The sequence below is a fragment of the Petaurus breviceps genome, unplaced genomic scaffold (assembly GCF_028583685.1).
Source record: "Petaurus breviceps papuanus isolate PSGF00001 unplaced genomic scaffold, PetGlider_PUasm1.0 90792, whole genome shotgun sequence".
NCBI lineage: Eukaryota > Metazoa > Chordata > Mammalia > Diprotodontia > Petauridae > Petaurus > Petaurus breviceps.
The window spans coordinates 10,894,371-10,908,294 of record NW_027187347.1 but is presented as its reverse complement, the minus strand read 5'-3'; the positions used below and the strand labels follow the sequence as shown (position 1 = coordinate 10,908,294).

Here is a 13,924-nt window from a genome sequence, read left to right as displayed (position 1 = left end):
AGAGAGAGAGAGAGAGAGAGAGACAGAGAGAGAGAGAGAGAGAGAGAACACCAAGGAAAGGAGAGAGGTGAGAGAAAGGAAAAAGAAAGAAAATGATGAGAGGAAGGAAGGGAGAAAGACAGTGAGAGAGAGAGAGAAGGGGGGAGGAGATGGGGGGGGGAGCTTGGCAAACTAACTAACCTTTGGCATGGTGACCAGGAGGAAGATTCTAGTGGGGATTTTGTCTCTCTGAAATGCTTCTTGGAGTCAGCTTGTATGCTGCTGCCCTCTAAAGGCTCTGAAGAAGAATTAACAGCTGTTGAGAATTTGATGAGACTTTGGCTGTCATGCCCTCCAATTTGCCAGATTTTTGCAATTTTAAAAGTAAAGTTGACATTTTTGCTTGATAAATTAGTTGGTCATCATGTCATTTGACAGACTTCATAGGGTGTGATTGACCCACCTGTGCCTTTCTAACCTTTGAATTGTGCTGTTTCATGAGGGTGTCTGATACTCTCATGTGTCTCAAATATAGAATATCGAGGTCAAAAGAAAAAAAATGGAAGAGGTCAGATGGGAGCTGTTTTCGGGTAAAGTCTTTTTGCAGTAGAGTAAGGAAAATAGTACCATGGTAGAAGGGTAAGTGTGGAACAAGGTGAAAAGAAATGACAACTAAAAGACATAGATAATAAAGTGTTTATATTTTGTCTTCCAGAGATAATCCCAATATTAAATGTACCCCCAGAGCAGACCAAGGCTCTTCAGTGACAACATAAGGAAGTCTATGGTACAAGATATCTGTCAGGAAGCATTATCAATGTGGGGGAAGAGGAGGAAAGTAAGGGCATTTATATGGAGGGAAAAATAATTTTTACTTTACAAAAGGGGTGAAATTTTATCTTGTTTATCATGACTTTGTTTCAGGAAAGGTTTTATTCTCTCTTCACAAATCACATAAACTTAGAGCCTCGAAACCTGAGTTTGAATCCTGGCTCTGCTGTTTACCTCTTTAATGACATTGGACAAGTCACTTAGCTTCTTTTGGCTTCCATTTGCCCACCTGTAAAATGAAAGGGTTGGATTAGGTGGACTCTAAGGTCCCTTTCCGATCTAGAACTAGGATCTGAAATCAGGGTGGACTCGGTCTGTGTGCAGTAGAAATGAACATATTTATCTTTCTAATAGAATAGCTTCCTTAGTCTTCAGATACTAAATATCAGTGAAAAATATAACGTGTATGTTACTCATCTGGTAGTTAGCTCTTTGGTACTTCCTTGACAAAATGCCCTTTCCTGCTTCAGACAGAGCAGCCAGTTGGAGTAGGAAAACTGATTTTGAATAGGAATGAGACTTAATTAGAATTCAGTCTATGATTTCTTTTACAATTGATTCTCGTTACAGCTTCTCTCTTAAAGTCTGTGTTCTCAAATAACATAATAGAACAACTTGTTTCCCCTGTACTGATTTCCCCCTGCATCAAAAAGCCTATCTACCCACCTCGCTTTTATTCTGGTATTTACCCTTCCATCTCTACCTGTTTCTCTCTGAAAATGCTCAGTTTTGCCACCTGTTGAACCAGAATCATGTCATTCCAGATCTTGATTTCTCTACATTGTAAATGCTTTAGAATATGAATTTTAAATTCCCATTACAATAATTATCATTACAGAATATTTAGTATTACAAACTTATTCCCATACCCATAGAAACAACATGCTTGGTTGATGTGGTTGCAACAAATTCAAAACTATAAATAATCCTTCTATTTACCATCCATGGAAGACTGTAACAAAGGACTTTTTTATGTGCTGTTTAGATTTTAAGTTGGAAAGGAGAGTACAGAGCTGAGCTGACCTATAGCTGAGCTCTTTAGTTTTCTTTCTTCTAACAGCAAATAATAATTATCATATAACTTCACTCTTCAACCTTTCCAGTCATCTAGATAAACAAAATCCACCTAAACTCTTAAACCACTCATGAAAATAGAATGTCACCCCAAAAATACTTAAGAGGATAGGATTTAAGGTGTTCCTTCACCTACTTCATTTACCTACTTTTTTACCAATTCACCTACAAATTCACTGCAGAGTGGCTGCGGAATACTCTGCTTCATTTGAGGCCTGGAGGACTGGGACTTTGCTTTCAAGTCATGTATTTAGTTTTAAAAATCAATACCGCAAATAATTTTGAGTATCCATAGGCTATGTTTCACAAGGGAAGTTTGCATGTTTTTAATCATACTGACTATTGCTGGGTAGATGGCTATAACTGTAAAAAACCTTCACTGGTATTTTTCCAGACCATGTTAGAACTATTATGAAAAAGGATGTGTTCTTGGATAATGTCAGCCATACGTAGCTCAAGTTGTCTAAAGTACTGGGACAGGGTCTTTTTTATGCAGTCAGCAGAGACCAAATGTGGAGCTGCTTGCTTGGCCCATATGCTTTAATGTGTTCCCAGTTAGGCCATTACTGGAGGGGAAAAAACAAGGATCAGCTTGTTTCAAAACAAGGGACATACAGGACCTCCTGTCTCTCTCCCCCACCCCCCCCCATCCCCTTCAGAAAAAAAAAAATCAAGTTATCTTTAACAGATTCTAAAAATGCCTTTTCCCAAATATGCAGTCAATTCCTTCAAAGGGCCCTTTGTTTATTTTCAGGAAGAAACCCAAGACAGCTGAAAACCAGAAGGCATCTGAGGAGAATGAGATTACTCAGCCGAGTGGATGCAGCGCCAAGCCAGGCCTTCCCTGCCTGAACTTTGAAGCTGTTCCGTCTCCAGACTCAGCCCTCATCCACTCAACACATTCACTGACAAACTCACACGCTCACACCGGGTCATCTGATTGTGAGTACACCCATTCAGTGACACTATCTTATGTGGTACTTAGAACAGTGTATTTGCTCTGACTTACTGGATTGCAGCAGACTATTTCCATCTGTGACTAAGGTTTTCCCACCCACCATTTTGATTTGAAGCCTCCACTGATGTTTAAACTATCATATATATATATAGTGACCATGCCATTGATCACAGAGGGTTAAGTGAAAAAAAAAACTACATTTACTTTCAGTCTATCAACTTAGAAAATAAGTTGTACTTTTACTTTTTAGTTTTTCATTTCTGGTGTCCCTGTACACTAGAAAACCCTACTTCCCTCACTGACAAATTGAACAAGGCTTTGTGAACCTTAGAAGTCTAGTAAGACCCAAGGATACTTCCATTTTGGAAGCATATGAAACATCTCAGATGCCCATTGGTTATTGGAATCCCATATTGTTTGTCTAAATTTTCCTCTTTAAAGTTTTTAATTGATTTTGAAGTGGCTAAAGGATAGCATAAATTGAACAGAAGAAAAGGAAATGGTTTCCAAGAATTCAGAAACCACCCAGACTTCACTTAAGCCAATAAGATTTCAGGTTAAAAATATTTTTTAATTAAAAAAAATGCCTGAGGGCTAAATTTGGAAGTGGGCAGCCTAATGAGCTCTTCCCTATTGAAATCACTTCATTGCTGTTTATTTTTGCTGTCTTCCCACTGATCTGGGAGCCACTTCTCCAAATTCTATTTTAAGAAAGTTGATAAATCACGTTTAGGAGATTTTTTTAAATTTTATTTTCTGGAGCCTTACCCGGTGCCTGAAAAGAGAAACAAATATATAAGACAATGGGAAAAAGGCAGTGTAGAATGTCTTTGGGGTTTGGTCCCTAAGAAAATTCTTTTCAGTTTGAAGATATAGCTCTTGGATCTGTGTGTATTTATAGAATATTAATAACAGGCAAAGAATTGATAAATATGCCTCCCAGTCAATAAAATAAAAAAGCCTTATTTTCAAACAAGGATGGCATTAATCCCATTCACAGAGATCAAAGTGTTAGTGAGAAAATGAGATTCCAAATCTCTTGTTGATATTTCCCTAACAGTACAGATGTAAAACTATGCAAGATAACCTCCACAGAGAAGCCAAAAGTTAGATGAACTTAACATCTTCCTTGCCTATTCACCCGCCCTTCTGGGTAGAGGGTAAAACTAACAGGCAAAGATTTGGTGAAAGAAGTTTGTAATCGTCAGCCAAGGACACTTAACTTTTTTTCTTACTTATTTTTTTCAACTAATGAAAATCCACCTTATTTCTCTCCTTCCCATTAAAAAAGAAAGAAAAACAAACCTCTTGTAACAAATATGCATAGTTAAGAAAAACACATTATCCCACTAGCAAGGTCCAAAAACACATATCTCAATATGCACACTGAATTCGTCACCTCTCTATTAGGAGTACGCTCACCAACTGATAATGGTGGGAAAGGGAGAGGAGTAACCTAATATTCCAATCTTCACCTTCTTTGAAGTCTGAGATCGTTTGGCTTCTCTGTAAAGATGCCTATGGGAGAAGGGAAAGGGAGAGGGACAAACATTTACCAAGCCCCTGCTATATGCTAGGCTCTGTTCAGTGCTTTACAAATATTATCTCAGGTGTAACTCTAGGTTATTGTTGTTCAGCCATTTCAGTCATGTCTGACTCTTTGTGACCCCATTTTGGGTTTTCTTAGCAAGTACTGGAGTGGTTTGCTATTCCCTTCTCCAGCTTATTTTACAAATGAGGAAACTAAGGCAAAAAGGGGAAAGTTACTTGCCCAGGGTCACATAGCTATTGTCTGAGGCCATATTTGAATTCAGGGACGTTTCAGGCCTGGTACTCTATCCACTATGCCACCTAGCTGCCTCAGTAACCCCTAGGAAGTAGATGCTATTATGATTCCCCATTTTACAGGAAAATGAGTCAGAGTTAAGTGACTTCCCCAGGGTCACATAACTAATAAGTGTCTGAGGCCAAATTTGAACTCATCTTCCTGACTCCATGTTCAGGTGCTATATCCACTGTGCCTCCTAGCTGCCTTTAGGAGTCCAGAGGCAGGGATGTTGTTTTATGATCCACCATACTAGAAAGGACAGCCCTTTTGCCTGGCAGTTTCCATTCTTTTAGTAATTACAGTAAAGAATAGAAAAAAACATGGCATTGTGCCCATGGATATGTGTACATCCTCTTCTTATCTCCAAGGAAGGTGGCACGCTGCTAGGTGTGGAGCCCAGAGCTTTCCCACATTGAACTTCATGATTTGATTCTGCTCCATAATCTTAAGGGAACAATAACACATAGTAGTTTTAACGCAGACCTGCCACAAGAAAAATTAATTGTTTTGATAAATAGAAATGCACTTACCTTATTTAATATTGTACTTTACCACATACATCTTTTTTAACCCCAGTGCTTGACATTATCCTAAAATATGCACAAAGAGGCTCCTCTTTATCAGCTAGAATGATGTGAACATGGTATTCCCAATACAAAAGTACCCCACTCATTCAAAAGAAATTAGTGGCTTCCTGCCCGATAGGATGTCTGACAGAAATAAGGGTGAAGAAGAGGGGGACAAAGAAGACTCTCCATCTCTTCGCAGGGTTCTTTTTTGTGTTTGTTTATTTTCAAGATAGATTCTATCCCTCTGTTCCAACCTGCTATTTTGTTTGGTTTTAGTTTTCTCTAGAAAAATATATTTAGGACCTAGTTTGTCCTGCTTTGAAAATCAAAAATCAAATTGAAAATTGTTTTGGGAAAGATTCACAGAAATCTGTTCATTTGAAGATTTTCTGAGGCAGGAGGGAAGAGAGGTTTATTTTAAGTATTTAAAGTTTTTGGATGGTCTGCTTACATTCAGGAGTTTTATTTTTCTTCTTGAATCTTATTCTTGCCATAGGTCAATTTGAAATCTTAATTTCTTTAAGGTAAAGGCTTCAGTTCCCATTTATAACTAACAAATTTGGGGCATTTAAAAATAGTGCCCTTGACATGTTAGTCTCCTTAACTTCAGAAACATTCACTAGGGTGTGGTGTTCTGAGCATTCACAGGTTACTGAACTTTTATAGCACCTTTCTATTTGTCATGTGCTTGACAATATTATTCTTAGTCGTTCCTTATAATATCTTTTCCTGTCAGTCAGTATCATTCTTCCCAATTTACAGATGAAAAAACTGAGAAAATTGACACCCAGCTTGACAAAATGACATAGGACCAGGCTAATGAGGCAAGTTTATTGGTTTTATCTGGGAGTGTCCTGTTTCTTCTCTCAGTGCCACACTCCAGATTGCACCCCTGTCCTGTTACTGATCACCAAGAGGATCAGGCATGAAAATATGAGTAGATTACTCCAAACCCTTCACCCCAACTGGAAAATAACCCAAAGCACGAGACCTGTTGATTAAAAACATAATTTTTCTATATAGTGTTCAAAACATTATTATTACATCAAGAAGATGACAAATCTGAGCTCCCAAATTCTCAGCCAGTCACTAAAACATTCTATATTCTGCAGTAATCTCAATAATATTCAGAAGGAAAAAAAACAAAAATGAAAAGAAATGTCATGGAGGAGTCCTTTTCTTAAATGATAAAGTTAATGTCTCTTCTGAAATTTTTACCAATTTCAAATGCACTTAGTAACGTAATTGTCCTGCAGTGAACTCCCTGAACTGCATCTAAACTCTCCTTCTGCTCACATGTTTCAAAAACTTAAACTGTATAAACAAATTCAAATGGTAATAATGCACAGCACAGTGATGTGCTTTTGGAACACACGGAGTAGGAAAGCCACAGATGTTTGGGACTGAGCAGTTTTAAACTCGAAATGGAGAACCTGAGCTGGGCCGGTGCTGTCATTAAATGTTTCAGCAGAGCTAGCTATTAAACCCAGAACATTACTAAGCAGATGACGCTCACTGTTTGAGAAGGCCTCCTTGTTTCTTTGTTAAGTTTAGAACAAACTATAGAAATGTGCATCTATGACAGAAATAGCCCCAAATTTTTCTCACAACTTCAAAATAGGAATATGGATGAGAAGAGCAAATTCTTCTTTACTTTGCTCCTCTGAGAGACCCTGGTTGGTAGAATTCTTGCTCTCAGCTAAATTATATCCTCTGTTCACTGCTCTGTCTGCACAGTGAGTTACCTTCCGGTATTTTACTCTGTCCACATCAGACTTTCTCATTTCTTTGTCCTTGCCAAAATGTACTTACACATTAGCAGTTTTTTGTTATTTATTTTTAATTTAACCTTTACACATTAACAAACTGTTGTGTAGGTGGGTTTAACTTTAGCTCTAGAGATAGTATGATTTCACTGAAGCTTTATACTGTAGAGAAGATTATGGTAAGCTCTTGATTTTCTCTCTCCCCGTTGGTGTCCACCAGCCTTCCCCCACCCCCCATCCCAGCTAGTCCTTCTGCCTCGCTAATCCATTCCCTGTGTTTAAAAATTTTAGTACTTTGTTCATTTTGAACTTTTTAAAGCATTTTTTTTGAGAAGAAAACAAAGAAGTTTTTTTTAATGGCAAACTACATTAATGCCACATTAAGGCTGACATTTTAATTACACAAAAGTCAGGAAATGCAAAGTTTGGGTTCCCACAGCAACAGTAACTGTCCCCTTGAGTGTCTGCATCACAGCAGAGTCTTTCATTCTAGGATTACACAACACTGGGCATAAGGACATTGTTTCTTACAATGTATATAGAGGAAAACTATTTTTCTCTCTTCCTTCTCTCACTCCGTTTCTCTCCTCTCTGTCCCTCTTCCTTTCTGTCTCTCTCTGTCTCCCTCTCTGTCTGTCTGTCTGTCTCTCTCTCTCCCTCTTTCTCTCTCTGTCTCTCTCTTTCCCTCTTTCCCCTCCTCCTCCTCTCCCTCTCTTTCTCTGTGTCTCCTTATGTCTCTCTCTCTCTCTCTCTCTCTCTCTCTCTCTCTCTCTCTCTCTCCCTCCCTCCCCTTCTCTGTCTTTCTCTCTGTTTCTCTCTCAACTATTGAATGTATGAACCTTTTGCTTAAACCCCAGAACAACACGGGTATATGTACTATGACAAAGTGAAAGACTGCTGCACTGTGTGTGCCCACGGACAGAATTAAAGTTGCTGCGGGAACATTAGCTCTGATTTCTGGACTTCCGTGCCAGTCACATTTAAACCATAATGCTTTAATTTTTGGCATGCACTAAATGTGTATTTCATGTACACAGACAGAAAGAAGCATAAAATGTATTTTAAAGAGCAATTAATTACTAACTTTGTGATTAAAAAACATTTGGTGCATGTTCCTTACCATTTAGCATCAGCTGCTGGTCTTAGCCAGGCCTAATAGATGACATACTGTGTCTCATCCTGTATCTCAGATGTACTTACTGTATGTTCCTTTTCCTCTAGATAATTAATTCCCTTGGTAAAGCAGTAGGGAAAAACAAAATGGAAGGAATATGCAAGCATGTAAATAGGGTAAAGGATATTTTGAAGGAAATGATTAACTTCTGTAAATAAGCACCCTTATTCTCTGAATTAAAGAACCAGGCAATCTGATGAGTGGATATATATACAGGTTTCTGACCACCCTATAACATATGGTCTAGAGTCATGGGTATGGGTATGTCCACTGCAGAAGTGAATTGGTTGTATAATGCATCTTAAGGTTCAGGGAATACTATTGCTATATTCCAGTATAACTTAAAAAACAAAAAATGTTGATGAGAATCAGGTGAGTGGAGGACTCCTCCAATAAACTTTAGAAAAAGAATAGACTTTAGAAAATCAGTCTTTTCTCCTGTAGTTTTGCCTCTTGGTGGGATGACTGTAAATGATTCTCATTCATGTTGGAAAAGAATATGATTTGGAACGACTATGTGAAAAAATGTTTATGACTAAATGGAATTGGTAAAAGTACACAATAGAATTGCATCATGACTGAGAATATATATGCCAGAGCATACAGAATGATTCCACTAAAAGGAATAAGCCTTCACTAAATGGCTTAAGTCTGAGCCTTGAGGGGAAAGGGGGAGGGTTAGAAACAAATCAAGAATTTGAAACTGTTATACCTATATCTTTAAAATATCCCTTGGCATATATCACTTTTTGTTAGGTCTTATTACATATGGTATTTAATATTTAAGAAAGAGACTTAACTCTGACAGGGCATACAGATTCTGATTTGCTTTTACTTGGGCTGTCTGCATGTGCAAATATATTTCTATATGAGTGAAAACTGCTCAAGCAAGTTTGAAGGCCTTTTTGGCAAGTTTGACTGTATGTGTTGAGAAAGTCAAACTATAAGGCTGATTCAGTAGAAAATCTTCCATAACCTTTCCTAAGCACCTGCTCACATGAATAGGTTGAGTTTTGTGCTGGAGGTGTTCAAAGACAGTATTTACAACTATAGATCTGTGCTTGAAGGATGCCAAAAAAATAAGAAGTTTTTTGGCAAAAAAAAAAAACTTATAAATGTTCAAATGTATAATCAAACAAAAGCTTCATTTGGATTCAAATGCATGTATCTCAGCAGATGTGTCTAAACTAACTGGAATCCCAAAGGAACAGCTGAACTGGATTTTGGTATGTCTTGATAGCTGAAAGAGTTATTCTTAGACTTTGGAAGGACAAAAATGGTCCATCTGTGAAGTACTGTAATAGAGACATGGCAAAAAACAGCATCCTCTAAAAAGAGTTTATTTATGGAATTCAGGACAAGTTGGACAATTCTGAAAAACACTTGGGGTTCACACTAATTTATTGTAACCAAACTAGAATGGCGTAAGCTACTTGATGGCAGGTATTTCCTTTTCCTCTCCACATTATGGCCATTGCAAAAAAATCATTTATAGAATCTTCCATAGCATAGCCCTGTGATCAAATCGTTCCCCACCCCCAAGAATCTCATATGTCTATTATTCTGCTACACATAAAGAACCAGTATTTGTCTTTCTACATCTAGTAGTTAACTAAAGTTTTCCTTACTGTATAATTAAACATTTTGGCTTTATATCTCCTTCTTGTAGTTTCATTTCTTTAAAGCTGATTTTCTCACTATTTGTAACTTCATTGTACTTCCTTATTTATGAATTTCTACACATTGCCTAATGCTTTGCACATAGTAGGTATTCAGTAAATAATTATGATGTCATTTCAGAAGCCCCAACAAAGTATCTTTCTTTTGAGAATTTTCCATTTTTTTATATCATCTGTTCTTATCACATCCATTTGTGGGGAGGGAGATAGGAGGTGATGAAGAAGGTAGGAGGAAATAAGCCTTTATGTAGTACCTACTGTGTGCCAGGCACTGTGGTAAGCACTTTACAAATATTATCTCCTCTGTCCTCACAACACACCTGAGAAGTCATTGCTAGTATTGTGCCTATTTTACAGTTGGGGAAACTGAGGCAGTAGAAGATAAGTGACTCCATGCCCAGTTTCTCTGTCCGCTGTGCTACATAGCTACCTCTGAGAGCATAATTATTTTAAAACCACATTTATTTTGAGTTTGTCACAATTTCCCTCTTTACACAAAACTTGACTTCTTCTTATAGTATACTGGTTAAACTGATTGCCATTAGTTAGTGACTTCTTCCCAGTTTCTTCCTTCACTGATGCCTGTTGTCTGTCACACAACAAACCAGAGCGACCTTCTTAGTACTTTCAGACCTTGGCTCAGCTAAGCATTGAAACAGTTTATTTTTGATTATACTTTGCCACCATGATTATTTTACCAGCTATGGCCAATACAAATCTTCTTAAGAGACACTTTGCTTATCCCACTTTTTTAAAAAATGACCAAATAAACCAGAATGGGAATTTTAACATTTTCTAGGTGCTTTCTACCATCATGTATTTAGTAAGAATTAGAAAAGCAGGGGCAGCTCTGCTGATGACAACCTCTACAAATCTCACCTATGCAATTGTCAAAATGAAAACAGTCTGGGCTGGAGAAGAACAATCACTTGTAGATGTCACAGATTAGAATCTGGGATATGGAAGAGACGTCTAACCCAACCCGTACCAGAATCTGCCAACAACATGCTCCTGGCATTTAGCGAGTCCTTTTTTTTTTTTTTACAAACCCCCTCCCCCCAAATCACCTCTCATTTTCAAGTTGATTTATCATTGCCTGGTACTCTATCTGCAGCCACCCTGAGTTATTCCCCTTAACATTTATAATCATGTAGTGATGATTATTTCCTTCTTGTAATGGTTGATAACTCTATTTTTAGGATCCTATTCCTCATCTTGCCATTTTATCTCTTACTATAGTGTATCTTTAATTCTTATCTGCAGCTGCTAGTGACAATTTCATATGTGTTTCCTCTGCCCATGGCAAATTTCATTATACAAAATTAGGGCTCCTCCATATCTGTCAGTGATTTCCACAACCAAATTTAAATAATCCTCCACACACACACATACATCTACTAGTGCCCTCAGGGCTCTATTTTCTAGGTGGAATAAAGAGCCTGCTTGTAGATTTTTTTAATGTGGTTCTTCTTTCTACCAATTTTCAAGAAGGCCCCATCCACAAATCTCACCCATATAAGTCGCCATTATTAATACACTGATACTTCACCAGCAAGTTGTTTCCTTTCTCCTTTTTTACTGACTGTAAATCATCATTTCCCCTAATAGTAGCATACTGTTTTCTGTTTCACAGCTTATAATGGAAATGACATTTCTAAGGTAAAGGTGCAAGGCTGGAATCATTCACTCTGGAAACACATATTAAACATTCCCTAAACAGTATGAAAGAGACCGAAGAAATAGGAAAGGCTCTCCCAGCAAGGAGCTTGCTGACCAGATGAGAAGATAAGCTAAAGAATAAAAACAAGTGCAGAGTCCAGTGGGTCAAAGAACAGAAGTAATCAAGTGACCCCTATGGGAAGGAGTTAGTAAAGAAAGGCTTCCTGGAGAAACCTTGGATCTGGAGCTTGAAGAACACATGTGATTTGTGTTGATGGAGAGTAGACAAGAGAAGATGAAGAGAGCAGCATGAGAAAAAAACAGTCATAAGTGAGATGTGTTGGGGTGGAAGCCAAGTAGACTGACGTGGCTGGAATAAAGGAATCACATTGGGGAGTAACAAATGGTGATCAGTAAGCATTAGGATTTAATAAGACAAGTGATTTCATCAGTCTAGACCAGGGCACTCAGACCCTATTATTACTCAAAAAAAAAAAAGCAATCCAGAGAATGTCAATAACCACCAGGCCTTATATCTACTTTCTCCCCTCTAAAATTTTATGAGAATAATCTACATATGGTTAAGGACATCCTTGATGTAGGTTTGAGAATAGAACATGGAATATTTTATAAACGGTCTCCCTTAGCAGATCATTCCTCATATAGCTGACTGAAAGATGTAGCGAGATCTTACTGGGCTGGCTGTTTGTTGACTTTAAAAAGCATTTGTTCTGGTAGAAGAAAACTGCCTTTTTTAAAAGCTCTCCTCCAACTGGGTATCTTCCATGTATACCAAAATCATAGGAGATTCCTTGAGAAAAATAACAACAAATATAGTTTTGTTCAACAATCTTTGAATACCAATCGCAGCATAAAATAGGAAGATGTATACCAACCAAAGATCTTTGCCACTTTAATGGAGGATGCCTATCACATAATCCAAATAGAAGAGGGATTCCCTCTAGATAGGATGCCACTGTGCCAGCTCCTAGTCATGGATAACAGTGTACCTGTGGCATCAAGACAACGTTACAGAGTCTGCTGTTTAGCATGTAAAGTCCTTCACAATATGGCCCCTGCCTGTCTTCTCAGATATCACTTACTTTCAGGATCTCTGCAGTGCTGTAATGTAGGTAGCATTCTTGCTGTTCTTCACATGTAACATTTCATCTCCAGACTGTCAACCCATACATAGATTGCCCTCTTTCCTCTCCTCCATCTCTCAGAATCTCTTTAGCTTCCAACAAAACTCAGCTCAAAAGGCTTTTACTGATCCCCCTAGATTCTAATGCCTTCCCTCAAAATTACAGTATGTTTATTTTGTATATATTTTAATTTACTTCAATCAGCACATATACATCTGTCCCTGATAGAATATAAGCACCTTGAGGGCAAAGACTGTTTTATTTCTGTCTTTGTATTCCCAGTTCCTAGTACTGTGCTGGCACACATTAGATGCTTAACAATGCTTAATTGATTAAAATTGATTGAAGCCCCCACCATCTCTGAAGAATTAAAGTTGATGGTCATCTAGAGGGCAAGAGGGATGTGAGTAAACACATTACCAAAAAAATATTCATAAAGAATGTTGTCAGGGAACTATGTAACCAGAGGAAGGAAAAAAAAAAAAAGATGGGCCAGCCATGTAGCAAGAACAAAGTATAACTTGTTCAGCTCGTGTGCTCCATTGTTATACACACAACATCAAGAAAACTGGAATGCTCGTCCCTGGCACGTTGGGTTTACTCTCTATGGAGGATTTATGGCCAGGATGAGTATGCATGGATGATGGTCAGTGTGTATCCTTGTAGGAGTACACATCAGTGAGATTAGAGGACCTTCAAAGTTCTATAGTATCAAAGTAAAGACCAAGGCAGATGGGAAGTCTCCATGATAAATCTAAATCTCTCCAGCCTCCAGGAGCCAGAAACCTTTCTAATTGAACCCAAAAATGTCAGAGATACATTGACCAAGCTTGAACTGGCAAGATCACCATCTAAGTAATGTATTTGTGTAATGATTCAGGGATGGAGAACCTGTGGCCCTCTAGGTCCTTGGGTGCAACCTTTGGACTGAGTCCAGGTTTTACAGAACACATCCTTTTATTAAGGGAACTTATTCTGTGAAGTTTAGATTCAGTCAAAAGATCTAAATTTTAAATTGTGTCTCAGTGGGCTGTTTACTAGCCATTTACCTTCACTACAGAGATGACAGATGGCAATTGAAATCACAGTTATTTGTGGGGAGAGGGGTGGGGAGAACCATTGGCTTCTGAGCACTGTTACTAATGGGAGTTGTATCTAACAGTAAACTTCAGTACTATTCAACTTAATAACATGGTTGTCTCTTCCCAGCCAAAGATATATATATATATATATATATATATATATATATATATATATATATA

At 37.9% G+C, this 13,924-nt stretch overlaps 1 protein-coding gene across 41 annotated transcripts in view; it reads left to right on the top strand.

The window, feature by feature from the left end:
* Nucleotides 1-13,924, top strand: part of ZBTB20 (zinc finger and BTB domain containing 20) — a 1,019,756-nt gene that overhangs the window by 954,157 nt on the left and 51,675 nt on the right. For all 41 annotated transcript variants that reach the window (XM_069069927.1, XM_069069948.1, XM_069069956.1 and 38 more), the window contains one exon: nt 2,639-2,826. The gene's annotated coding sequence lies outside the window, so the exon portion shown is untranslated. The remainder of the gene's footprint in view (nt 1-2,638; nt 2,827-13,924) is intronic.